We start from the raw sequence: 27757 nt of genomic DNA on the forward strand, positions 1-27757 counted from the left end.
GCTCCATGTAAAGGTGGAGGTCTGACACAGGTGTTTGTTCTTCCCCTTTTTGGGAAGGTAAATTCACTTTGCGGATACTAAAGGACGCAGGCAGTGCAGAATGGGCATGGGCTGCAAGAGCTTCACTCGAGGGCAGGGAAGAGTAACTTCCAAGTGAACTTGGAAGGTATTTTGGCCTACTTAATTAGCAGAAGTTGGAATGGTTGGGGGTTAAAGTTGTGAAAGAATTATAGAGGATTTAACTTTACTTCTATATGAGCATTATCAAGGTTTTGAAAAAGGGGGTTGGGAAGGACTCATTTTGAGAGTCTGTTCTCCTGAAACCTTTGCTTTGGGGAATCTTTAGTATGATGTAGATCCTGTAAGAGGACACAGTGGACTATTGTTGGTTGGTGAACTCCCCTTTTGCCTGTCCCCTGACTTGTAAAAGACCCCAATTGCTCTAAAAGTAAGGAGGAGCTACAATAAGAATGTTTGTCAGGCTGAGTGTCTTGAAAACAAGTGTGACCATAAGTCACACAGCAGTATGCACTGCCTGATAGGGTTATGTGGTGGGCTACAAAGTTAAACAAATGATATTTAGATTTGTAGGTTTGTGATTGTTTTTCCTTCATAGAAATATCTTGAGAAGATAATTTGTTGTGCTGCTACTATTAAAATAGATATTTTGGACTGTTATACTTCAATGGATTTAAAAATGGAGGAATGTTTATATTTTTCATCCTTAGATGTCTGTCCTTGAGTCAATGAACAGTGGCTTGAAGCTGATAAGGGATGCAAATGTTGAAAATGCTTGACTGCAGTGTGGAGGCAGCTGTTGGGAGTTAAAAACCTCAGAGGACCACCCTTCCCCACCATGGCTGTGTGTGTTGGCCTGAGAGGCTTCATCTGTCCCTGGAAGTCTTTCTTGTTCCACTTAGGTGTTGTCAGACAATTATTTTGGGGAGGCTGGGGTGGTGCTGTTTGCACACAGAGTGAGAATGACCACCCTGGAATTTTCTCTTATGCAAGAGGAGAAATAGAAATATTTCCCATATTTTCCTGTGGGAAATAGATTTGAATTAAACACCACATATTGATCCATTCATGACCTCAGGGGTGGGAGGCATGGAAAGCCAGTGGTGAAATGAGTTACAGGGAGAATTTAACAGGGTCTCAGGGGTAGCTTTCTGCAGCCTCCCTGAGCTCAGCCAGTGCTGCTTGGCATGGTGTGCCCTTCTCTGCCATGAGGTAAATACCAGACAAGGTTTTCTTTATTTTCTTTTGCCTTTTGCACAGTGAGACTGCACTGGAGCCATTTCACAAGGACAGGGGCAATTGTCTTGCACTGTGTTGTGTTGACTTCAGCTAAAGCAGGAGCAAATCCTTAAGGTCCAGGAGTAGCAACAAGAAAGTGTGTAGCACATTCAATAATGTGGAAGCTGTGTCTTTTTTTTAATTCATGGAGAGGTCCTACATTTGAATTGAGAGCTCTCACTAGCCAAAGAATCTCTTGGATTTTTTGTCTCCTGATGCCTCTTGATTTTGAAAAAGATGAAGACTTGGGTAAATAAAAATATTAAAACATACCAGGAGCTTAGATACTTAACTGGATACTCAATTTGAATTGGGTTCCTTACCTTTACTTTGGTGACTCATTTTCAGAGAGATGCCTGCTAAATGAGACGACATGACTTGAAGTTCTGGGCACTGAAAGGCACAGTGTGATGCAGAATTGTAAAGTCAGATCCAGCTGAAGTCAGAAATTACTGAGAGTTGTTGCTGTCTGACAGCTTCACAGTGATTTAAGGCACAGAAAGCAATATATTCCAGCAGTGTTCAGGAAATGCTCTTCAGTTCAGTTCTGAAGACACATTTTTCCCCTACACCTGTGTATAGTCATTCTAATCTTTAGTAGATTACTGCTCAGGACTCTAGTGGTGTCTTTAGGGAAGCATAATGAAATCTGTGTTGCTTAGTGTCTGCTGGAACCTTTTCTAAAGAGGGGATTTCATAGGCAGCATCTTTCATCAGCCCTGGATTCCCTCAGTTTGTCAAGCTGCAGTAACCTCTCACAGTCACTTCACTGGGGGTGTTGGCAACGTTCTGCTGAAAGAGTGAAACCTGCAGTGCTGTGAAACAGTGACATCAACTCAAGAGCTCCCCCAGAGAGAAAAAAGAGTTTGTTATAATGCACATACTTAGACGTGGCTGTGGTTGTATAGGACATCTGGCTTCTTGACTTTTGAAACATCTTGCTGTTTCTTGTTTTCATGGAATAATTGGAATAATTCCTCTAAATGCTGAACCTGTCATTGTTGGACAAATTCTGCACTTGGCTAAATGTACTCAAATATTATTTGAGGCTTTAATTCCTTCAGATATTTCTTCTGCCTAGGTGTTGAGAAAATGCACAATGGTGGCTGGAAGGGCAAAGAAAATCTAAAGCAAAAATGGCTGCAGTGAATAATGATTGATTGATAGGTGATTGGTACAGATTTTTAAATGTGAAAGTGTCACTGTGAGCCAGCTGAAGCTCATAGTGTTATTCCTGAAAGTACCACTAAAAGCATGAACCAGTTAAAGTGAAGTGGCATTTTGGAAGTGAAGTCAGGGTTTTTCAGAGATCACACTTCAGAAAAGCAGACATTCCTTTTTTTAGCTTTCACTGGTAGAAATCCAGATGCATGCCTTAAAACTCAGTTTACTCTGGCTGTAGTCAAATAAGTAAAGACAGAATATTGGTCCAGATGAGGATGCTTAAATCACCAACTCATGTCTTAATTTCTCTTCTTTTCCTTCAGTTGATCCTCCCTTTGAAATCTGGTCACCTAAGAATTTCCCTGAGTGCTGTGATCTGGAATATTTCCTTAAAACAGCATCTGCTGAGTTATTTTAGATTGCTGATTTACTGCTGTCCTTCCTATGTCTTTTTAGGTATTTAATTCTTTCTGCAGTGATTCTTTCTCCATTGCTGTCAAGCCTAGGACAGTAATAAAAAGAAGCTTCTAGTCTTGTGCTCAGTTCCTGGTTGTCCCATGTCCTCTGATTTCTATCATGACAAAACATGCCCATGGTGAGCTACCCTGGTACTTGGCATGATCTTTCATGTTATGTTTCTTGAAAAATCTAATTTATTGGAAGCTGGCTTGTTGGAAGTACTGGAAGAGCGGTGTTGAAATGAAATTAATTTGCTTTCCAGAAGAAATAGCCCAAACAGAAGCTTTTATCAGACTTCTCTCCTGCCCTGAAAGAACCCAGCTGCTAGGAAGTGGGAAGGGATGTGTGCAGGCTTCGTACTCACACAATGGTTGGCCTTTTTTTATGCAGGCTATTGGAAGGGCTGCTCATTTATAACAACTGTTTGTGTGATCAAGTGAAAAACTGTCAGGGTCCTGTCTAAGGAAATCGTGTTCCATTGGTGCAAAGCATCATCAGGTGTCATGAGGTAGATTAGTAAAAATAAATTTGCAATTTTTTCCAGCCATACAGCCCTGGACTGTTATTGTAAAATGAGTAAAGATACTCAAAATACACATTCATTTGGGTTTTCTTTCCAAATCTGAAAAAACATAGTCTATCTAAAGCCTCTTTAATGGAAAATGATTCCCAAGGGGTTAGAGAGCTTCTGTTTTTTGTTTTTTTTTTTTTTTTTTCCAGTAATGAAAAAGTTAGCACTGAGACAGGAAGTGCAAATAAACATCTACTCAGCAAGCACATGACACATTTATATAGTGGAGAGTTTAGAGGTTAAGAGTGTCCAGTTGGTACTGGGAATGCTCCAAGTTCTCCAGGCTTCCAGTTTCACTGTTGTCTTTGAAACCTTAGGGAAAAATACAAGCACTTAGCAAATATTTGCATTTATCCACATTCTTGCAAATTACATGCAAGAATGATATTTTAGAGATTCGTTGAAGTTACTCAGTGGTTGTGGAAATTCTGTGGGCTGCCCTGTCCCATACCTAAAAATGTTGCTCTTTGTCTAGCTGTCACTTTTCAAATTTCCAAAACAATTAATTAGAAAAAGAAGAAGAATTAACACACTGTAACAAGGAGAGAAAAAGAATGTCCTTACCCATGTCCCCTGCTGAACAAGGTTTTTACAGCGTGGGGGTAGTGGGAGAAGCAGGGCCTGGAAGCTTTGTCCATAAAATCAATGGTGGGATAACTTCCAAGGTCAACAGAATATACTGTGGCTGTACTCCTGTAACCTGCAACTCCCATAAACACGCCTTGCCACATGAAAATACCCCAGCTCCTCTGGGATTATCCCGGAGCAGTGGGTCAGCAGGGGAGGCCTGGCTCTCTCTGTCAGCATTTCTGTTTAGTGATCCTCGGGCAGACGGTCCTTGCGGAATTCCAACGTGATTTTGGGAAATGTGTATCAGGCACGCTGCTCCCTTTGAACAGTTGTTATTACAGAGCTCCAGAGCTGGAAAAGTCAAGGAAAAAATATGAAGTGAGGAGCAGAAGTGAAGGAGAGTTACTACTGGGTGATATTACAGCTGCTACTACTTAGAATTCAGATAAAAAGCACAGATGATACCAGGATCAGGAGGGTTGGGGGGATAGTGAGCAGTGATGAAGATAAGGCAGCTGTAGAGTGCAATCTGTATCATTCAATAATGTGACTCTGTTAAATGAATTGCTGTAATGCAGCCAAAAGCAAAATCATATATTAAGGAACAAGAAAAATGGAATGAGGGGCTGTGTCTTCTGTGTATGAACAATATAAAAGACTAATAAAAATCAAATCTTGGTACCTCCTTGGGGACAGATATTGGCTACTAACTGGCTCTGTGATTCTAGCAGAGAAAATCCTAAGCAATAGCTGGAATCTGAAACCAGACAAGTAAATTAGACACACATTTTTATGCTCAGGGTGATGAACTGCTGGAAGAACAATGTTTGGTTGATTCTTCTCTTGGTGGTGGTAAGAAAATGTGACATCTGCCTTATGTCACAGAGCCCACAGGTTTTTGTTTTTTTTTTTTTTTATTTCTTCCGTGTAGTTCAGAAGTCCCCTCGAGTTCTATCTAAAAACTGATTTGGGGATTATGTGTGCACAGGGTCAAAATTCCCACTACACAAAGTTGGAACCTTTCTGACCACCCCTGAAGTGCAAATCTATTGCAGCAAGAGTAGAGCTTGTTTAATTAAAACTCCAACAGGAATAACTTTGTTACACTTTTACTAAACTGGGCTATTGAGCCTGTCTGGAGCTGTCACAGAAAAGTGATCCAGAGATGTCTGCAAAGGCAAGAAACACAAAATAAAACGTGTGGAAAACGAGCTGCTACAGACCAAGGCTATTGTTGGACTATTTAAAAATGGCTTTTGAGGTGCCATGCGTTAAGGATCCAGAAACTGGGGGTAACCAGCAAGGCACACATGCTAGAGGCTTTTTCTGGATGGGTTCTTTCTTTTCTGAATTCCAGTTCTTGCAGACTGGAATTTATTGTAGACTTAACTTCACATTAATGACTCACATCCACTGGAGAAAAATGAGATGATATAAGTGAGGTGTACTGCTCTGCTGCACTCCAGAAGGAGAGCAAACTGTTTTGAGAACTAATCATGATATAGGTACTAAATATGTCCTTGGGTCACTAAATGTGTCAGTAGGCACCTCAGTGACATAATAGAACAAGAAAATGTTATTTAATGCTTGCTTTGTATATAACTTATGCAGAATGGAAGGAATTTCCTTTGAGCTATCTCTGCCTTCCGTGGTAGTTTTGTTTTTGGAGCTTTAGGATTAAAGAAATACTATCTTCCACTAGGTACTTATCAAAAGATCAAATTAGTGACAGCTGATCAACAGTTTTATGAAACAATGTGGACCTGAGCTAGAAAACCAAGCCCCATTCCTTTTAGGCTGTTTATATCCTTACTTTTGTGCAGTAGCCAGAGTTTTTTTGGTTTTTCTTTTCCCAAGTGTGATAAAGTAAGAAAATGGGTGTGAAAGAGAAGGCTAATTCCTCTGTGGCAATTATAAACACAACTAACTGTGAGGTTGCAAAGTAAAGCAGATATTACAAAGACTCAGAGAATTTTGTGAGTTCTGTGGTTTAGGGTCTTTTTATTATTATTGTTTTTGTGGTAGTTTTTTTTCCCAGGTTTGCATTAATACTCCTGAGACGGGCTAAGAGAAAAAAAAATATGAGAAATGACAGCAGAATTTAGCAAGAGACTTGAAATGGGGAGGAAATGTGAGAAAAAGAAATGAAGATGGCATTGGATCTGCAAGTTTGACATGAGAGAGAAGAAGGAGGGCAGAGCTGTCAGGAGTGACAGAGAGGACAGACAGAAACAAGGAAGATGGGCGCAGGTTTCTGAAGAACCAGTCTGAAAGAACGCTGTGAAAAAGAGGGTAGGAAGGGATGAACAGGAGATTTATAGGTGATTGGAATGATACAGTCATGGAATGAAATCAAATACCAGCTCTGGGCCCTGCTGGAGGTGATAAACTCCTTAACACAGGTTTTGAAGGCTGTTATTTTTCCATTTAGGTGTGATGTTATTCAGTATATTTTAGACTAGCAGTGGCAATTTTGTTAATTGTGGCACTGCTCCATCTGGTGGAAAATAAATAATTTTTTCCTGTTTAGCATGGACACTTCCTATATCTGATGGTGAAAAATGATTGGAAAATCCACCCCCACCCCTTTCCCCCATGTATTTCAATGCCCCAAAAGCAAATAACAGCACTTCAAAGTCCTGAGGGAAGAAAAGTAGTGCAAGTGCAAAATACACATGCAGCATATGATGTTACATGTATATTTTTGTGTAATTCTCTGCTCTCCAGAAGTTTTTGATGGTTATCCACACTATCTTCCTACTCATCATCAGTGTTTTGGTACAAAGGTTTGTCTTGTATTTTTTGTAAACTGTATGTAGACAGCATTGACTTGCTGTCTTCTGTGACAGGTCTGGTTGTAGTTCCACCTTTTTTAAAATTTTTTTGGTAAGCACAGAGAAAAACATTGTTGGTAACATTGTTTTTTGTGAAATTTAGGAGCATGATGTTTTTAGGGTTTTTTTTGGGGTTTTTTTGCAAATTGAAAAGCATTTAAAATATGTACAGGGTAAAATGTTTTATGTATTTCTATGACTCTGGCCCCGGGTCAGTGCTCCAGAGTTGATGTCCTGGGTAGGACACATCATGGCAGTGTGTCAGACTTCTGCTCTGACTGTGGTTAACTGGCTCAGTGTGAACCTCATGGAAAGTAGCAGAAGATGGATCCGCCATCACATGAGCCTTCAGAAGGAAAATTTCACCTCAGTACTTGGGTTAGTTTGAGACAGACCAAGGTTTAATGTAGAACTTTTCATCTTTTTTGTGTGTTCAGTTCTTTTGCTTCCGTTTTCTCTGCCCATGAGTTTGAGTCTTGGCTTCTCAGTAGGATTCCAGGACGCATTTCTAACTTGCTCTTTTGTGACTCGAAGTTGTATTTCCAAATGAGTGCTTGCGTAGGCTTCTCTGCTGCTTCTTTCAGCACCATTTTCAGATGTCTCCCTGTAAATGTCAGGCACTTCATCACCTCCATGACTTCATGTACCTTCATGCAGGGCTGGTGGCCTGGGATATCCTACAAGTGTGTTTATCTTGTCATCGCCAGTCGTGCTTTGGACTGGACCTGCTCCTGAGCAATGCAGAGAGATGGCTGAGTGATTGCAGCCCTTGCTCTGTGCTATCCCACTGCCTAAACTTGCCCTCTTTGCCTGCTTTTGGATCTGGCAGTGTCCCAGGATCAAGGACAAGGGGAATATTATCTCCCCACGGCTGTGAGCTGGAGAATGCGTTGCCAAAAAGTTCCTGGCTGCATGCAGTGTGATACCATCTCAGCATTTTAGCAAGAGCTGTCACACAGCTGAAACTGCAGCACGCTCTTGTGTCTGTTTGGTCATCTCCCTGTAAACTGTTTATGAGGATTTTTATCAAGATGATCCCATGTGTGTCATCCTCTTAGCGATTTCAGCGGGGCATTGCACAATGATTGGCAGGGCTGCCTGATTGATAAGTCTGATAAGATGAATCTGATCAGCATGACTCAGGTTTGTGCGGTCACTCTCAGCTTTGATGTCTGTGTGCTCAGTTTGAGTCTCAGGTAGCTGCACAACTTTAACCAGTTATTACCCAGTTGTGCTCTCAAATTCTCCTTGTTCTCCTTGCCAAGCAATACGTGCAATTTTATTGCCACCTTCTATTTTATGTAATATGTCTGAGTCTATGAATTATATTGCATTGTAGTATATATTATTACGTGTATATATAGATACATATATATACAGACACACACCTTTCCAGGCTTTGTAGTCTGGCCAAAACAATATTGCAACCTGGATTGGTTGATGGCTTGTTGGGTTGGAAACAGTGAATTGAAATGGACCATGTGAAGCAGTGCTCTTACCTGTGGGTTCAGTCTGCTTTGACAGTGTGGTCTCAAGTTGAAACAGCAGGCAAATATTTGCTGGACTTGGAGTAAGTGACTGACACGGTGCTCTCTGTTGTTTTTAATGAGCATTTAACTGTTAAGTGTGAAATTGAGAAAGTAGTAAGTGTGAAAGATATGATTTCCCTCTGCTGCAGTGGTTTGCAGTTCATGTAGCAGTAGTTGATACTGACGGGAATTAAATCTGGATTAAAATTTGGACATTAGCTGCAGACCCCATGCATGAAAAAAAAATAGAGAAATAAATTTCTTCATGATAGCTGATTTTTTTCAGAAATGCCTTTTGGTTGAAGTACTACATGCATTTTACAAAGTTCATGTACCTCTGCAGTTTATTTTAAGAGATCTGAATTTATTTGGTGTAGATTTATTTCAATTATCTAATCAGAAGCAGACACATAACTTCTTAGGCTGTCAAAGGTATTCAGGAATGTATGACAAACTTCAAAGGAATGTATAAGATCTTGCTACACATCTCACTTTGCATTTTTATAGAGAAGAGTTAATTAAATTTTCCCTTTCAGCCCAGAAATTACTTTTAGGCTAAATTAAGTGTGTGGGGTTGTAAAGCTTTTCAATGTTCTCTCTTTCTGCTTTAGCTTTGTGACTGATTAAACAACTGAATGCTTATCTGGATCAAAGAATTAATAAGCAGAGGGGGCATCCTTAGGCCAGTTATCAGTTGAAAACAATTTAGCTGTCAGGTCTCCAAGTTCCAAGGCACAGAGCCCACCAGAGGGATTAAGCAACAGGGACTGTGTACAAAAATGTTTACTTGCAAAGAAGAAACTTCCAGGGGGAATGCAGCTCCATTTCCCAGCTGATGTTTCTGCAGGCAGGGGTTTGCTGGGGAATAGAAGGACTGTGCCTCCCCCTTGGGAGTTGTGCCTGGTGTGGGGTGTGGTCCCTGCCAGGTGGGACATGAGTTTACCTGGTACAGGACAGCATCCTTCCTGGCCTCCAAACTGGGACAGCAGCCTCGGTTGACTCCTGTGGAGACTTTATTTATGTTCACTTGCTGGGAGGGAAGGGGAGAAGAAAAAAAAAATCAAAAACTCTGGTTATCTGAATGTACACCACTCAAGTATGTTTGCAGGGACAATATTTCAAGTTATTAGTCTCAGCAATTTAGATAAGAGCCTGTACTTTCCTACAAAAGACAAGGCACAGTGTCTTAATATTAATACCTGCCAGAGAGTAACCCTGCGTGATGAAGTACATAGATAGCACAACAAGGGGTGAATTAGAAATGCCTGGGAAGACAGATGATGCCATTAGTAAAACATGGAGATTTATGTGTGACATTAACATCTCTAAGATAGCAGAACCAGAATTGTACTACTAAAGCTGCCTAAATGTTTTTTTTTCCCTCTTTCCTCCAGATGCAATAACAAAGAGATCTGAGAGAAAGGGTTATCTAATGAGTAAAGTACTGCCTGCAATTTGGCAGACCCACCATTCCCTTCAAGTTTTCCTCTGTGTCCTCTGGCAAATGACTAGGACTCAAATGTTTGAAATCAGTGGCTCATGGCCGTAATGATGGTGATGTTTTGGGTGTGACTGAGCACAAGAGTTGGGTTGCCCTTCCTTGGCATTAGGGTATCTTGCTGCCTGCTGGGAATGGCCCTGGAGGAGCAGGACTGGCTAGCAGCAGGCACCAAGCAGAGAGGTCTCCTGGAGTCTACTTCTTGAACTCTGGCACCAGCAAACAGGTGAATTTTAACTCTGCTGTGTGACATATTTCATCTGCCAGGGCTGCAGGGTCAGGGGAGTGAGAGAGTGGTTTCATCCTCTCTGGTTGAGTGTGCCCTTTGCTGTTTTACACTGGCAATTGCTGCTCTGAATCACTGGTGCTGTTTCTGTTGTGCCCAGTTTTGCATGCACGTGGAGCTGGGGCAGCAGTGATGAATCCTCCTTCAGCCATGGGGCAGTCCTGTCCTTCCTGCCAAGGGGGAGGTTTTATTGTCTTGGGTTCATTACAACACAGAGAGATGGAGCCACAATTATAGCCCTGGAATGGTTGTAATGGTTATAACCCTTTAGTGGCCCTGGAATTTGAAAATTTTCTATTGCCTGTTGGGAGTTTCTTGCTGTACAAAGTGAATTCAGTTAAGCAGGAACTCACTTTTCAAGAGAGACCTTTTCTTACAGTGCAGGATGTTCTCACTTGTGGAGAGCCAGCATGGAAGTCAACAGTCTGTATTGTCTTAAAAGCAGAGAAAAAAAAAAGCTATCATTGTACCTTGAGGATGGAAATTTTAAGGGATAGCTCAGTGTACAAGCAGAGAACGCAAGTTTCTCTTGAGCAGACCATCACTGTGTAGGAAACTGAGATATATTTATGTATTGAAATTGTGCTTTCCTTCGCTTTGAACTGTTAGCATTTATACAGAAATAGAAGTTCTGCTGGTTTTGAGGTAAGGCAGTTCAATACTGACACATTAGTGGTCATTTGGGGAAAGTTGTCTGGTGCAATGGTGGGTGTGCAACATAATGAAGAGTTTTGTTGGGACACTTAGTAAAAATCCTCAGAAACTTGGGAGTCAGAAGTTAAAGATGATCCCACCCTCTCAAGTACATGGTTTGTTGATTGGAAGAAACAAAAAGATAATTTATAAGTAATAATAATCTCATGTTCAAATGTGGAGTCCTTTTACACTTGGTGAAGTGTCATTAATAATTCATCACATGTTAAAACACTTCATCTGAAAGTGTTCCTTCCCACTCCATTCCAAAGGTGAGTTTTGTGCTAAAGCTCATTGGAAGTATCACTTGGATTATCAAGACCAAGAAGCACAGTGAGCATGAAGATTTGGTCTTGGTTTACCCCTGAAATGGGAGAGGGCAAAATAGAAACCTGTTTCATGAGTAGTGGGCTAGTTACCTGACAAGATTTTGGGGTCTTTTCCTGTCAGCCGGAAAGAAACACTGGCATATCCAACTGCTGCTTCAGAAAGGGTACAGACACTTTTACAAATGTCAGAGATGCTGACTTTGTACTTTTTGATGCCTTTTTCATTTTTATGAGAGAAGTTGACCAGAAACAGCTCCATAGTGCATAACCCTTTATTGTTTTGGGGTTTGTAAGTTCCATTTTATTTTTCATAGTGTAATTTTTTTAATCTCACAGTCTAAAATGAAACAAAGCCTCACTTTTATGATGTGCAAGCATATATGTTTTACCTTTATTTTCATAACTTCCAATGGAAAGAAGTCCTCCAAGGAGCTGTTGTCAGGTTAATAAAGCTGGAGTCTGAGGCTCCACAGAGCAGGGAAGTCTTTGAGCTTCATTCCATGACACGGATGGTGCTGGATGCTTTATAGAAACAAAGATGTCAGGGTGTAATTTAGCAGCACTTGTTTTCAGTAGCCACACAATGAAGAGCCTGATGGGAAAATTTTCTGTGAGTTTTGGATCAGGTCATGAAACATTTTGCCTATGAAACACCACAGAACTTAGATTTAAGAATAGATTTTATTGGAGACCAGGCTCTTTATATACATATCAAAAGACTATAAAAATATGATTGGAATAAGTGTTTGTGATTCCTTTAAATCAAGAAATGGAGCCATTTTAGTGATTTTTAAGAAAAGTGAAAGTTGGTGTCTAAGAAACAGATGCTGATTTTTTGGCCCTGCTGAAACTGATGATGAAGCGTCTCTCCTATCCAGCTGTAGCCCTCGGATCTGGCAGACTCTCTGGTTTTCTGGCTGTTGACTGTTTTTAGCAATAACCTCTGGCCATAATACACCAACTTGCTGGATGCCCAGTGCCCTAGGCTAGTTCATGTCTGTGAATCCTATGTGAATGTTTAGGACACAAATGCAGAGCATTTTCATGCCACATCTTGGTAGGCCTGATGCTTTGGATTGGTTCCAGTTGAATGCTGTGTCAATCAGTGCAGCATAAAGTAATTCCAATAGAGAAATATTTCAGATCTACTTATTTTGACTTGCCACTGTTGGCAGGGAGGAGAGCTCTGCACAGAAATTGGTGAGTTTTCATGTAACCCCTGCATTCTTCTAGAGCAAAATGGACCAGATGAACAAAAAACCTCATAAAAATCACCAGAACGAGTGTGCATGCATAATAGAAAGCTCCCAAGCAGCCTTGTTAAATCCATGTTTTACACTGTCACACAGTCATGGAATGCATAACAATAGTCTGGCGATAGGTCAAGGGCTTGTTTGTTCTTTCATATTTCTCTTTAAGCTGGCAAGTGGACACACTTTCTGTCAAAGAGAAGATGCCAAAAGAAAGGGCAGGGTTTTTTCCAAGTTATTTTTGAAAGGCCTTGATTCTTGGATGTCTGATTAGGATATTTTAGACCTGGCTGTCATTACCCTGGAAATCAAATGTTGCAGCAGCTTAATATGCAGGCAGCCAAAATCATTAAAAGCGTTCCAGAAAAAATCATCTAAAGATACAGTTTTGTTCAGCTGCACAAAACAGCAAGGCACTAATTGAAAGCTTAGCAGGAGATTCATATCTTCTGTCTTACATCAGTTTCTAACCAAAATTGTCTCCTTTGAAGAGCTAAAGATGGGGTCTGCTGTGTTCTCCTTTCTGTTCTCATGCACATCCACGCACATTTCTGTAGCAGAAGTTTCTCTGCTTGGGGTTCCTTCTCTTTTATGCCCTCATAAAATTGAATTCTGAGCTGGATTCTGTGGGAGCCTGAGCTGCAGCATCCAAGCTGGGCTGTGTGCCTTCCCTGTCTCCCAGAGGCGAGGTGTAGCTCCACTGGGTGGAAGCACCTTCTTGGATGTGAATTTCTTCAGCACTCTCAAAACCCTGAAGGGAGAGGCTGCTGTGAGCTCAGGTCTGTCTGATGCCTGGGACATGGATCACTAGGTGACACACAGGTGACATCCTTGTGTTCAAAGGAGGAGACTTCCAACAGCTCATCTGTTTCTTTTGTTTTATCCTGTTCCTCAAATATGCCAGGGATTATTCATGGCTTGTTCCAGATCTGACAACACAGTTCTGCCCTGCGTTTTCAAAGGTGGTTCTTCAAATTCATTGTTCCAAAGTCTTCTTTTAAACTTTATTTTTCTGCAATGTTTTGCTTTCTTTATCTAGTTCTGACATAAAAAAAATGAAATTGAACAGCTCTAAATGCAATTATTTCTTGGGCAACTATGAAAGCAGCAGTTTGAGATATTATATCAAACTCTCTTTTAGTCCCAAAGCAAGTGTTGTTACAGTGAATACCTTGGAGTTGGTAAAGTTTCCTGTACAAAGGTTGCCTGTTTCTGTGGTATTGGATTCCAACTTGATCTGGGAGATCCTCTCTCCCAGACTCAAGTTATCTACCTGCAGAACATAGATGATGATTCTGAATTACTTTCCAACCCTGTGTTAGCTGCAAGGTGTCAGGTGGATTTCTTGGTATTTATTTTTAAAGGAACCTTTAAAAGATACCTTCTCTCTGTAGTGTAAAATAACTTTATGACCAAGCTTCCAGGCACTGCCTTTTCTCTGTCTATCTCAAAGTTCTTTACAGAGGAGTTTGGCATCCTTTTCCCTTTTGTCACTCTGACAAAATGAAGCACAAAAAAAGGAAAAATGATTCCTGTGACAGCACCAAACTGGAGGTGATGCCAGCCAAGTGCTTTGTCCACAGTGTTATGCTGTGCTTTGAAGGGCACTAATCTCCCAGTCTGAATAACATCCAACATGCTCCTAAAACCATCCAAATATTATTCCTCAAGGAGATAGATGGGATATGAAAACAGGAAATAGGCTTTTAAAAGAGCTGACAGTATCATAGAGATGTAGCAAATGACAAATCTTTTGAAAAATCCAGCAAAGGGTAGAATTAGATTAACTGAAGAGAGGTTCAAGAAATAGCATAGCTTGTGCTGTCACCTGACATTTTAGCATGCACAGGTGAGCCAGACACTGTTATTTTAACCCATACTCAACATTCCTATCAGTAAATCTGCTCAAAGGGCCCTATATCTATATCTCGTGCAGTACAATCATTTAATCTTTTTTTGCTACTGCCTGGAATTTCATTGTGAACAATCACTGATGTAATACCAAACCTGTGGAATCTTAAACACATCTCAAAACCTGTGGAGTAAAGTGGACTCCTACCAAACCAAAAAGATGCAGTGTTTTTTCAAGTGGCTTATTCCAACTTTTTCCCCAACATATTTCAACTAAAAATGTCTCAAAAGAAACTTTTTCCAGTTTTCGGGTCTGGGGTTAGGGTTTTGTTAATTAAAGTTGTTTCCGTTTCCTTCTCTCCCATGTTTCTGACACACGCTTTTTTGGTTGTTTGCTGCCTTATCTTGGGTTTTATCTCTGGATGTGTGGCTTTGACAGCTCTGTGACTGTGTTGTGCCTTCATATTGCCACACAACCTTCAGTCCCATCCAACTCTCAGCCTGTCATGAAGCTGTGCTGGGTGCATGCTGTCATCGCAACATTTGTCAAAATTCAGTATTTGATGCTCAGTACATTTCCCAATTATAGAACTCTAACTGTCCTCCTGATGCCTGTCAGAAAACCTTTGTTTCAAAAATTGTTTTTTTTTTAAGAAGGGTCAATTTCAGCCTCGTAGCAAAGTCTCAGTCCAGGCAAAATGTTGTTTGGCTTGTGTTTTATTCCTTACATCCACACACTTTGAAAATGAAGAGAACCAAGTTAAGAAAATGAGTGGTGGAGTAAAAATTATGTGGTTTTATAACATAGGCTACCAATAGTTTCAAGGGAGCACTCAGTAGGTCTGGTGGTGTGTACCAAAGCTGGAGTTAATCACCTCAGGGACTGGAGTGTGGGTGAGTGCTCAGCAGGCTGTGACAGGGTACCAGAGACCCTTACATTCTACTTTTCTTTGTGACAAACTTGTCAAAAGAGTTTTGCAGGTTTAAGGAAAAAAAAAACAAACAAGCAAACTAAACCTCTGTCCTACAAAGCTCTGTCTCTTCAGAGTTTTCTCGGAGCTATAAATTCTCTGCTGATATTGGCTGAGGAAATGGCTGTCTGCCCAATATAGTTGTCCCACAAAAATGTACAGAATCTCTATCTTTTGGTCTGCTACAAAGAAAAACATGGACCAAAAATGTTGGGGGAAAAAATAAGTAAAGCAGGACGTGACCTTCTTTGGGATAAATACATGGAGGAATTAAAGGATCCTCAAAAAGCCATTTTTTCTAAGATGACAATGTTTATGTTGATGATTGATTGCAGAATTGAGTAGAGGCAGAAAGATAGGTGGGTGATGGAAGTATTAACCAAAAATGTCTAAACCAAGATTTTAAAAGAGGGTTCTGTTTGCACATGCAGCATTCACATGTACACTGTGTTTTTGGATGCTAACAAGGAAACAGCATAACCTGCCTTACTTTTTTCCTTGTTACCTAATGGAATATCACGCATTGGGTTGTCATCAAATTGTTGTTTACACAAATTGTCAGAAATTCAGCTTCATGTTTGAGTCATGAAAGGGACTAAAATTGTGCTTTTTCTCAGCAGTAGTGAAAAAGCAATTGCTGGCCTAGTTCAAGTAACAGACAAAACTGCTTTAGGTCTTTTTTTAAAGTGCTTTTAGAGGAGAAACTCAGGGACTTATTTTTATAGGTGAAATGAAAGTGTAAAATAAGTTATCTTGCTAAAACACCAGACTTTTCTTTCTAACAATGTCCCATGAAAATGGACACCTTAAGGGAGATTTTCAAGAGCACATGAGAAGTCTGTGACTCCTTTCTGTCACATTTCAGTCCTCAGCCTGGTCAGCTGGAAGAGTTGGGAATTTGAGTCTGAGGGTGATCGTTTAAAGCATTTCAAATGTGGTTTTGTTAATGTGTGGGTTGCTTGTTTAAGGACTCCAAGAAGGTGTTGCTGTCTGTGATGGGGTGGTGGTTTTCATGTTGTCTCTACAGGTGATTGTAAATGGAAGATGGTGTTTCTGGTTGCACTGAAAGAGATTTTTTTTTTTTTTTTTTTTGCCATTTTCCTCCTTTAAAATGCCTGCAGCTCCAATCTGCTTAGGTTGTAATATCTTGATCCTAGGGGCTGAACAAAACCAGGCCAAGTAACCCCTGGCAACTTCTGCGACCAGAATTGCTGGGAAGCAGGGAAATTCAGTACATCTGATGCTTTCCTCTGAATCAGTGCCCTACCTGATTTGGTTTCAATGGGTGTTTTGGCTGCTTTTCATGCCTTCTGCTTTAATAGCCCTGAGCCAGGGCTCCAAAGATGTTCAGAAATCCAGGTTTGGTTTCTGTAGGTTTTCTAATGTTTGTGCCATAATGGGGAGAGTTGTCCTCAGCACTTTGGTCAAACAAAACTTCACAGGCTTTGCCATTTCCAGGGTGTTGCAATGAAAGAAGGCACTTTGTTTCTTGGTTTAGGTTAGGGAAAGGAGGATCAGACTTTTCCCACTAGATTGGAAGTAAGTAGCCCTCAGTGCTGTTGGTTTTGCTTGCTAATGCAAGCTTTACCATCTAAATGTTCCCCTGCTTAATCCCATGGGCCATGAGGGTTGCCCTCTGTGAGATGCATTTCTGGAAATGACCATTTCCCCTTGCTACAGAGAACAGAATTTCCCACTGGAAAAGAACAGTGGAAAAACATAACTTAGTTAGCTTATAAAATGTTCAGTGGTCTTACTGCTCTGTTTAAAAGGAGCTATCTCTAGTTATAAAGTTATGAAAGAAAGACAGTACTGACTCCTTGAAGAGAAAGATTTTATTTCCACAACTGTTTGGGTTTGGTACTCAAACCTCAATTTCTCCCACCTGGTAATTAGGTGATCAATATATAAGTAAATATAGGGATGAGATGATCTATAAGAGGTTGAAGAAATAATGAGGTAAATAATAAGGTAAATTCATTTGTCTTGCACTTGGTGCTCCTTTTAAGAACAAAGTGCAAGATAATTGTCTCAGCTTTCCATTGTGTGTGTCAGCCAGAGATTTCTTGAGTATGAACCAAATAAATGAATTTTATAGAAGCTTTTTAGTTATTGGTGCCCCTTGACTTGGATATTTTGCAGGCTATGTGGTATGAAACATTATAAAATTATATCAGCAAGTAGATTAAAAAATTCCTCTGGCTCAATGTTGTCAGCATTTGCTCATTCATGGTATTTCACTTGATAGATCATAGAATCATAGAGTGGTGTGAGTTGGAAAAGGTCTGAAATACATTTGTGAGTTTTGTTTCAATAAGGAATTCTTGAAGATATTTGGCAAAATGCATTCCTTTTTTTAATAGTTTTTTTAAGTACTGTGCTTAGTACTACAGAGTAAAAACAGCCCACGAAAGAAAAACATGTCCCTGGTCAGGAATATGTGTGTGTGTGTGTGTTTTGGCTCTGCCTCAACAAACGTGAGCCCAACTTAAAGAAGGTGAGTAATCTTGTTTGGTTGGTGAGGAGAACACTTAAGTACCCTGTGAATGAGAGCACTCGGGAACGACTTGGTGTTAAGGTATCACAGGAAACAAGGCTAAGTGAAAGCCTTAGAAAGAAAACAAGATGTTCTTCTGATTAACACTGATGTCCACCTTCAGGGCTTTATCTGCAAAACATCTCAGCAGTCAGGAAGTTACACAACTTAAAGGTGCTTCACTGTACTGTGTTGTACCTGTGAATTTATATTTTCTTCTTGGGATATAAATGATGGGGCATTTTTTCTCACAGCTGCAGTGAGTGAAGCAGAGTTTCTGCCTGAAAGACCTGGATCACTTCATGTTGCTACATGAATCCTGAAGGGCACCTCAGTCCTTGGATTTTATTAGTGGTTGGAATAGTTTGGCATTTTATTGATGGAAGGATAGGTCTGGATTTTCTCTGGGTTAGAACATGCAACTGCAATTGACTTTAACGGGAGTTTTATTAAGGCTGAGATAGTCCTGTAACCTGGATTTATGCATTGCACAAAGAGGACCTGCATTCCTTTCACCAGCTCTGCTGGATTTGGGGAAAACCTGCATTCTTCAATATTTACTGTGATACAGCCTTGGGAAGTTCAGAATGGAGTTTCCTGGAGGAACTGCCATCTTAGCTGGTCACAGCTGTGATTTTCAGTCTTGGCAGCTCTTGGGGCAGCAAAGGTGCTTGTTGTTTTTGTAGAACAACAGGGTACCACTGGTGTTTAGCCATGGTGGAGCACAGTGCTGCATGTGTGGAGGAGACTTTGACTCCCTTCTCATTTTATCACACACTACGTTCAAAAAACCCTTTTGGCAGGCAGTATAAAATTGAAACAAACACCTCAAAATTCTTTAAAACAAGCAAAACCCTGCCCCCAAACACTACTGATTATGGATTTAGGAGAAATCCTGTAAGATTGCTCTGCCACTTGCAAAAACATGATGTATTTTTTTCAGGGCTTAGTCTCATCTCTTGCTTAAGACAGTGAGTCTAATGAATACTCTTAAGCCCACCTGCTGATTGTGTTGATTAGGTGGGAAAGTAAACTCATTTGTCTAATTAAATGCTGATTGTGAAGCAAGCTTGGTTTTGGTATCTTTCTTCACCTGGTTTATCAGATAAAAGAATTTCTCTGCACCTTGTAATTTCAGCCTTTTGTCTTCTGAGTATATGAAAGTATTGAAAATATATGAATATGACTATGAATATTCATATGAATAGCATATGAATATATTGAATAAGGAAAAATATATGAAAATACTCTTCTGAGTATTTGAAAGTTTTGTCTGTTTTACTGCCTCTGCACATGGAAGTGGATGGGAGTCACCAGAGCCCCTGAGCAGCTTTCCCAGCTGGCTGAGGTTATTCCAAATTGCAGATCTGAGTCTGTTTTCCCAAGAACTGCCTCCAGTTCTCTCCCTGAGGCATGGCTCAGAGGCAATTTTTTTTTCTCACCGCATGGTAAATTATCATTTATCCCAGCTATTGCTTGAAGGTGGCTGTTCCACCACTGTTGCAGCCAAAGTACAGGCAGACAAACAACCTGTCCCTGAACCCATGCAAATGCAATCCAGCAGCTATGCACAAATAGCCAGAAGTTTTTGCATCTTCGACTGGAAGCAGCCAGCAATCAAGAAACTGTGCTGGTCTACAGCCAAAAGAAATAGGGAATTCCCTCAGTTGTTTTCTTTTTTCCTCTGAAGTGATTAATGAGGGCATAATCAGGTTTGGCTCCATATTAATTGGTGCAGTTTGGATATTAAAATTGTCAGTTCTGTGGCTGATGCTTCCCAGGATCTTTTCAGGATTGGATTACTCTGTGGTTGGGCTACAGTCATGGCAGCAGGAGCAGGTGCAAGTGGAAGCCACTCTTTTCCCCCAGTGGGGGTTCAGATGCCAGAGCAGTCTGGCTTTTCTTGCTTGGGAGTTTCTCCCTCACAGAGGAGTCACTGGAAAAAGAAAAGGAGCAGCAAATCAGTTTTAGTCAGTGGTGCAGTTGTATCTAGCAACTGCAGCAAGGATCAAGAGCTGTTTTGCTTTCTAGATCATCCTAACTGTAAAGTTTTTTCTGCCTTTGGTGCCCTCTTCAGCCCCCCATGTCAACATTTTTATCTTTCCAGTGCCTGTGGTAACCATTGGCTTACTCAAAGAATCCCTTGGGAGCTGAAGAGGCAGCATCTTCCAGGCTCAGGGGCATCATATCTGGTGAGATATATGCTTTTTATACCTTTTTTTTTTTTGTGGAGCTATTGTTCAGTTGAGACAATTTCTATCAATGCACTTCAGTGTAAGTTTCCTTTGAAGTTCAAAGTCTGGGATGGGAAAAGGTTGTTTTGGGTTAGTGATCAGCCTGATTTGGAAGACAATTTGTGGTAGTCCTTGATCAAACTGACTGCCAGAAATTACTTGTATATTTGGGAATCTTCCACCCCAATTCTTCCCTTTTTTTGTCTGTGTTTTGCATGCTGAGGATTATAGGTAATATAGGTATGTGCATGGTAATTTAGCTCTCTAAAACACTGAGAAATCTTTCCTTATTGTGGCTCCATGTTAATCTCCTAGTTCCTGGAAATGACCTGAATGGGAAGGAGGTGTTGTTCCCCTGGGAAGGTCTAACTCTTGTGTCTTTGCCATTAACCCTACACGTGGCCATCTCTGCACGCACAGGCTACAGACTGAGGTAATGAGGTCAGCCCAAGAGCCACACTGGGCTTCCTCTTGGTGAAAGGTTATGAATATGGAGACCATTATGTGTCATTAAGATAATAATGTTGCTGAATATGTCAGCAAAGCCAATGACTCTGTTCCCCAGGTGTTCTGGTTTTAGTTTGATAGGGACACGTAACAAGAGTTCTGCTTGCCAGGTGGGAGAAAATTTGCCTTTCAAAAGATTGTTGCTTCAGCACTTGATGGGAGTCCTGCTAAGCAATGATGGTAATAATAATAATAATAAATGTTCCCAGGCTGCACTCGGTTTATAATTGCTGTTTAGCCCAAATTGCTCTGAGTGAGGACACTCCATCATTCTGGCTACACAGGTGGAGGTTATGATGTCACGTGTAGCAAATTCACTGATGCAACAGGATGGAACATTCGCATAAAATAGTGACACAGTGCAGAGTTTCAGTAGTGGAAACTAAGGAAAACAAAAAAGGATTCAAAATTTAAGTGAAGCAGCCAACCGTGATGAGGAGGTGAGGAAAGGGCTTGCCTTGAAGGGTTTCTCTGCTTGTTGAGACCAACTCTGGAGTGACTGTCACTACCAGGGGCTGTGTTTGCATGATCTGATCTTGATTTGTCCTGTAAGGCCAAGGCTTGCAAGGAATTATCCTTACAAAGGATAATCCTAAGGAATTATGGCCACACCAGTGGCAGACCTGACAGCTCTTGTGTCTGCAGACACTTTTAGTGAGTTTCTGCCTCTGAGTTCTCCTCCCTCAGTACCTTTTTCTCATTTCTGATGTTCACAGGCAGGTTCAAGTGGCCAAGCAGAGCAAAGTCCTGAGCACAGAGTTCCTGTGGTCACCCTGCCTGCTCTTCTGGTCCCTGGCTATCACAGATTGTGCCAGGAGATGAGGGAAAGAAGAGGCAGGGTGATCTGGGCTGAAGCCAGGAGGATAGAAACCTAAAAGTGGATTTGTTGGGCAATAGTGGCTCCCAAACACGTTTTTTGTTATTTGCATGTGGATCTATAAAGGCTCCAGTTTCAATCCTTGGGAATCATTAAACCTTAAGCAGTGATAAACAGTGCAATATTCAATTAGTGAGCTGCCCTGACAAAGGCATGTCAAAGTAAATTGGGGTTTTTTTGAGGCTGCTAACTGTGCTGACAGAGAGTTGGTTAATTCTTGAAGGATAATGTTTTGGGCAAATTCCCAGCCTCCAAATGCCTGCAGGCAGACTTGTCCATATTTGTGGTATATTTGAGGTCTAGTGTTCCTCCTTTGGGCCATATATTTTAAGAGGGAATTTTAATGGAAGGAAACATTGCTGCAGAGCAACAGCCTTCTCTGAAACACTTTCCAAAAAAATGTTAAGGCCAAAGGTCTTGTTTTTTCAGGGCAAAAGAAGTGAATCCTCTAATATTTACTCAGTTATAAATAGCGACGGGCAAGGCTCTAAGGATGGATTCCTGGAAGATTGTATCAGGGATAGTTATTCCCCAAACTAAGCAAAGGCAGTGGTTGTCTTTTAATTGTTCCATCTTCTTTGGCAACAGAGAGCACCATTATTAAACAGATAGCAAATAATTATAGTAAATTTGAGGTTTTCACTCCTCTCTCTTATTTCTCTCCAGTCCCAACAGGAGCCAAAATGTATCTTATTTCCAGTAAGAGATGGCAGTTTAATGCTGGGGGGATGTTCATGACAAATGTTTTGGTTCTCCAGGTGTGGCATCAGGGAGGTGGCAGGAGAAAGTGCAACCCCATGGGGAAGGAACTTACCTGGGGTGCAAGAGGTGCTGCTCTTGACCAGCTGGGCTGGGACAGGGAACTGCATTTCATTTTTGCACATCTCTTTTCCCCCATCTGCAAACAGGAGGGAGGGAGGATTTTAACTTTCCTTAGAGAGAAGCTGTTTGAAAATGTTTTACTTTCCACTGAAAAATAATCTGCTTGGTGTCATTGCTAATAAATAGGTGAGTGTTATCTAATTCCATTAACAGGTTAGTTTGCCTCCCACAGTGAAACTCAGCCTCTCACAGTGCAGGTCTTGTAAAGTTCAGCATGCAATTTATACGTCACCAAAGAGCTAACATGAAACCCAAATGAGGCACAAGCCTTGCTAAGGAGCCTGGAGGCCAGAGCCTCCTGAAGTGCTGTGACACTTCCAAACAGAAGCACAGCATTTGTAGGTGTCTTTACAGACTCATGAGTCTGCTGGACCCATAAATTCTAAAAAAGTCAGAAAATGTACAGCATCATTTCTTGGAAAAGGAATGCAGTTTCTCATTTGCTTTCTAATTTTTTTGTATCAAGAGTAAATGTACAGTAAGTGAACGGATTGGAAAATGTGTGTTAGTCAATACTAAATAATAAATGGTAGTAGCTGAGACCTCAAATAGCAAGGAAAAGTATTTTTCAGACACTGATGTGCTTTTGTGTAGATGTGGTTTTTTTGCTAGTACTTACCAGAGAAGAAAAAGTAAAACTGGCTTCTAACAGCTATTAGGTATCGTTCCAAAATCTTGCAGTTGAATATTTATTTCTACTGATGTAAGACATGTATTTGATTCTGTAAAAAGTTGCATTTGTCTTAAAACTTTTGAGAACTGAAGCAATTTCCCACTGTGGCATGTTATATGCTAGCTCTTCCCCAAAAAATTAAAATTGATTCCAGGTACTCAAAAAAAAAAAAAAAAGGAAAAGGAAAAAAGACACAGAGATTAAATGACAGTATTGCTGCTTTTTTTGGTGGCTGTTGGTACTATCATATATGCTAAAGCATTCCAAGCAAGGGCATGTGGCTGCAATGGAATTTGATGTACAATCAGTTTTAGGGAACAGCCTGTGCCTTGTTAATATAATCCATAAAAGGCTTTCAAACTTCCTGAAACCAGTCCCTTCTGTTTCCAAGTCTGCATATGAGCTCATAGGAAATGATCTGGGAGAGGCCAGCTAACCCTTTTGCATAATCAAGGTAGCATTGTTCTTTTAATGCCTGAAGTGAGTTGTTTCACTGATATAAACTCAATAATCTCCTCCTCTTCTGTCAACAAATCTCTATTATCAGGCTTTGCAATGATTTTGGTGGCATTACAAGAGAGAATGAATGGGAAGACTGAAGTGTGATTTCAAGTCCGACCTCAATAATGTCATTCATTCTCTTTGTCACCCTTAGCTATTTCAAAAATCCTAAACCCAGTGAAATGTGGAAGACTGAAATGCAAATACATAACACAGGTGGGCAAGGTTTATTTTGCAGTGGGCTCAGGGGCAGGTAAGCAGCCTGCACCTCGCCAAGTTTCTTAAAGGGCAGTAGTAGCAAAACTGCAAGGAAGATATCTGCCCTTCATACAGGTTTGATACTGTAAAAACTCTCATGGGTGCATTAGCAGTAGAAAAAGTGAAGAAAGTGAAAGAAAAAGAAGTCTTGTATTGGAGCCCTTGAAAACCTTGCTCTTTACACAAACCCAGAGTGCCTCACGCAGTTCATGTTCTTTTATATCCTCGGGATACCCAGGATTTCCTCAATATATTTAGCCCAAGAAGGGAAACACTCCAATGAGCTGCTGTCCCTGAAAGCCTTGTAGGGCAGCGAGCCTGAACCTCCCCTGCCAGGGCAGGGAGAACAAAGGGCTCTGTGACAGCGCACAAGTACAATTATGGTCTAGCTCGTGTCAATAGGCTGAACTAGCTGACTGGCTGGGGTTAGAGTGAGCCTAAGCAGAGGGCTCTGTGGCACTCGGCTCGCTGCAGAGTTGTTAAATTTGGCACTCTGCTCTGGGCTCCAGTCAGACATTTTCTTAACCATATTAGGATACGTGGAAATTGGCCAGCCAGCAGTAGGCCTTCGATGGACTTGCTGCTTGTGCTGATATTTTATAGAGTAGGCAGCCACTGGCTTTGCTTAAAAACTGGCAGGTTTGATAGAATAACACAAATGGAACCCCTGAAAAATTGTCATTGAAGTAGGGTAGGGAAAACAAGAGCGTTTTCCAAGACAAAAGACATTGTTATAACAAAGTTTGCTGTTCCCCCATGCTTTTCATCTGTAGATATTGATAATCCTGTAAATCAGATCCCAGCAGTTATGTATTGTGCTGTTATTCAGGTGAAAAAACAGTGAAATGAGCCTGGCTGGCTATGGCATGAGCATTTGCTGGCATATCCAAGGCTGGGGAACACAAAACACTGCACTGGAGACTCTCGAGGTTTGCTTGAGTTTGGTTTATGGAGCCAAACTCCCTGGGGGTGGTGCAAGAGCAATGGGCCTGACCTATCTGTGTTGCTTCAGAGGTAAAAATGTCTGAAACTTCCCCAACAAGGGATAGACTATTCCACTGGAGAAATTCCAAAATAGAATCTTCAGTGTTTATGTGACAACTTAAGGGTTGGGAATTTGTCAAGCAGAAGTGTTGGTTAAGCATATTATCAGGTCTACCCTATACTCCAGTAGATTTTGCTATTGAAATTACTTTTTTTGATCAGTAAATGTTCTCATAATTTTTAATTTGCTACTGCTCCCTGTAGCTGTAAACTTTTGTTTCACTAAAATGATTCTCTGTCCTTCCTAATGTTGTTCTAACACTTGCAGACAGTTGTCACATCCCCTGTTTAAAACTTACTTGATGCATCCGTAGCTCTTTTAATCTCTTTGTAAGTCAGTCCCTCTCTGCTTGCTTAACACTTTTATGGCTCTCTTGTGATTGTCCCCTGGGTTGTTATTGTCACTGAGGAAACGAATTCTCCAGAGCTGAACTATTCTAGGTGTGATCATCACAGGGCTGTGTTAGGGATATCACCTTTCTGCCTTGTGTTTTTCATTTAATGTTGCATGGACCCTTTCTGCTGCCACATCAAGCATTATTTGAAAAAAAACCAAACAAAAAACCAAACCAAATTTAAGCTTTTCAATTACAAATTTTGATAACCTTTCTCAAGGATGCAAAAATGGCTGAATCCATTCCTGTGGTTTGTAGCTCAAGGCTGCCCAGAGGGTTGGAATCATCATATCAATTCTGACCTTGCAGCTTTTTGCTGATGGTCTGTATGATCTTACACAAGTCATTTGACTAATTGATCCTCATGTCTGTGTTAGTGGGTAATAACACTGTAGTAGCTGCATTTGGTAAGGCTGTGAGGGTTGGTTCAAGTTTGTGCATGATCTGGAAAATATAAAGAAGTGGCAATGTAAAATATTTGGGCAAATGGCTGTAGAAAACCACATTACATGACCTGTAAGCTTATGCTGTCCAGGCTTGTGGGGATTGAGGAGGGCCATCAATAAAAATCCTGTTTCTGTGTAATGATTTATTTGCTAAAAGAAGAAGGGGAACTAAATCAAATGAAAATGATGAACTTCATATTGAGTGTAACCTCTGCAAAGTTCACTGGAGACCCACTGAGAATATGGTTTGAACATGTCCAAGTTTCCTTTGTTGTTTTACCCAGCTGTTAATTTTTAGTTTGTGAGACCAGCACAAGCAAGAATACATTTGGTTGAGAGTCTTGGAAGAGGAAGTAAGCCTGTCTTTTACTTAGGCATGTTTATATCAGCACAAAATGAATGCAATATCATAAAATTGTAGCAGAGATAGGAGTGGGGCATGGAGAGAATAAAACATTATTTTGACATATACTCTGAACTCATGTAAATTAAGGCACATTACGAATGATTCTTCTGAATCTAGGTTGGTAAATCCCCTCACTGGCACAGCATATGCATTTACCAGGTTAAAAAAACCTGAACCTGCATTCCGTTGATGTTAATTTGTGAGGACCAGGTCTTTATTGGTGATATACACCTGGTGAGGGGGTCTGAGTATTGTAACATATCTGAAATCCAGGTTTACTCATGGCCAGTCTCCTTAACCAGGTCCAGTACTACCTCTGTGATCTGAGAAATTTGCAGTGATGGTCCCTGAGGTTTACAAAGCCATGCACCACTGACAGTTTTAGTAAGCTAAGTTTATATTTGGAAGTGAATACTCTGAGGTGGCTGAGGATAAGCAGTTGAAAAAAAAAATCCTTTTTAGTGATAGTTCAATTTTCCACTGCATTGTAGAATTTGGTGTTTGGAAGGGTACAGAACCACTTCTGTGAAAGTTACTGGCCAGGTGAAGGCTTCTCTGGAGCCATGGATGAGGACTGAAATGTTCATGAAATATTTAAAAGTTGTAAGGAGGGTATGCAAAGGTGCATGAGCTCTTTGGGTAGGAGGGAAGGGATTTTGCATGACTTTTTCATGCCCACATCACACTAAAACAAAATAAATAGAAATGCAGCCTCAATACTGAATCCACTTAAGGGAAGTAAAGAAGGAAACGTTTCTGTTGGTTTCCATTTTAGATCCTTTACAAAAAGGACTGCTGTAGGGCTGGAGTTCAATGCAGGAAGCATTTCTATGGAATTTTGGCATTGGGTGGACTTCCCAAGAACAGCTACTGTCCAGAAGATATTCCAGCTAAAATCTTCTGAGAGTAGTTTGAAATGTTGGCACTATTTCATCTGAGGTCTGATCCAGCTTGAGCTAGGAGAGGAACAGAGGAGGCTCTGATTTGGATCTAAATGGCTCCTCTCTACGCTGTCCAGCTTGCACATAAAATCTTCAAATAGAAGAACGCCCCAACCAAGCAACCCCCCCAAATGACCCCTTATAAAGAACATGAAGGAAAAAAGGTTGTACAGAACTTGTATTTGACTAGAACAAGACATATTTTGAACCACAGGCAGGAGCAGAGGACAGTGAGAGGGGAAGTTGTGGCAGGGGAACGTGGCACAGAAACAAAGGTGTCCCACACTGCACTTGTGGGAAGTACAGCCTGGTTTGGATGGCTTTGAGCAGCCTTAGCAGAAATTCTTTCTGCCACAGCTAATTCACTTATTACTGAATTACTTAGCATCTGCATGTGGACCTTTCCCAGATTTAATCCTAAACCATCAGGACTGGGTTGAGCTCTGTGGGCAGATACAGGAATATTCAGCAAGATGCCTCGGTTTCATTTTACCTCTATTTTCCCATTTGGAACAAGGTGACCTGAGAGAACCAGATTAGGTTCTGTTATGAATTTGGTTATTTGAAGTCTATTTGGATGTCAGCAGCACATACAACTGATCAATGTTTAATTAAATTCAATTTCTGTGCAAGGGAGTTTTTCCAACTTACCCAAAAATAAGGGACAAAATCAGTCTCTGTTGCTCCATTTTAAGCACATTACATCTTCTCCTGCCCTCAGGGGATGTGAAGGGTTTATCATTCTCTAATATATTT

At 40.8% G+C, this 27757-nt stretch overlaps 1 protein-coding gene across 5 annotated transcripts in view; it reads left to right on the forward strand.

The window, feature by feature from the left end:
- Window positions 1-27757, forward strand: part of CALD1 (caldesmon 1) — a 169529-nt gene that overhangs the window by 17025 nt on the left and 124747 nt on the right. For 4 of the 5 annotated variants that reach the window (XM_038152951.1, XM_038152956.1, XM_038152955.1 and 1 more), the window contains exon 2: window positions 19945-20029. The exons of the other annotated variant lie outside the window; for it this stretch is intronic. The gene's annotated coding sequence lies outside the window, so the exon portion shown is untranslated. The remainder of the gene's footprint in view (window positions 1-19944; window positions 20030-27757) is intronic. 5 annotated transcript variants of the gene reach the window in all.

Source organism: Motacilla alba, chromosome 1A (assembly GCF_015832195.1).
Source record: "Motacilla alba alba isolate MOTALB_02 chromosome 1A, Motacilla_alba_V1.0_pri, whole genome shotgun sequence".
NCBI lineage: Eukaryota > Metazoa > Chordata > Aves > Passeriformes > Motacillidae > Motacilla > Motacilla alba.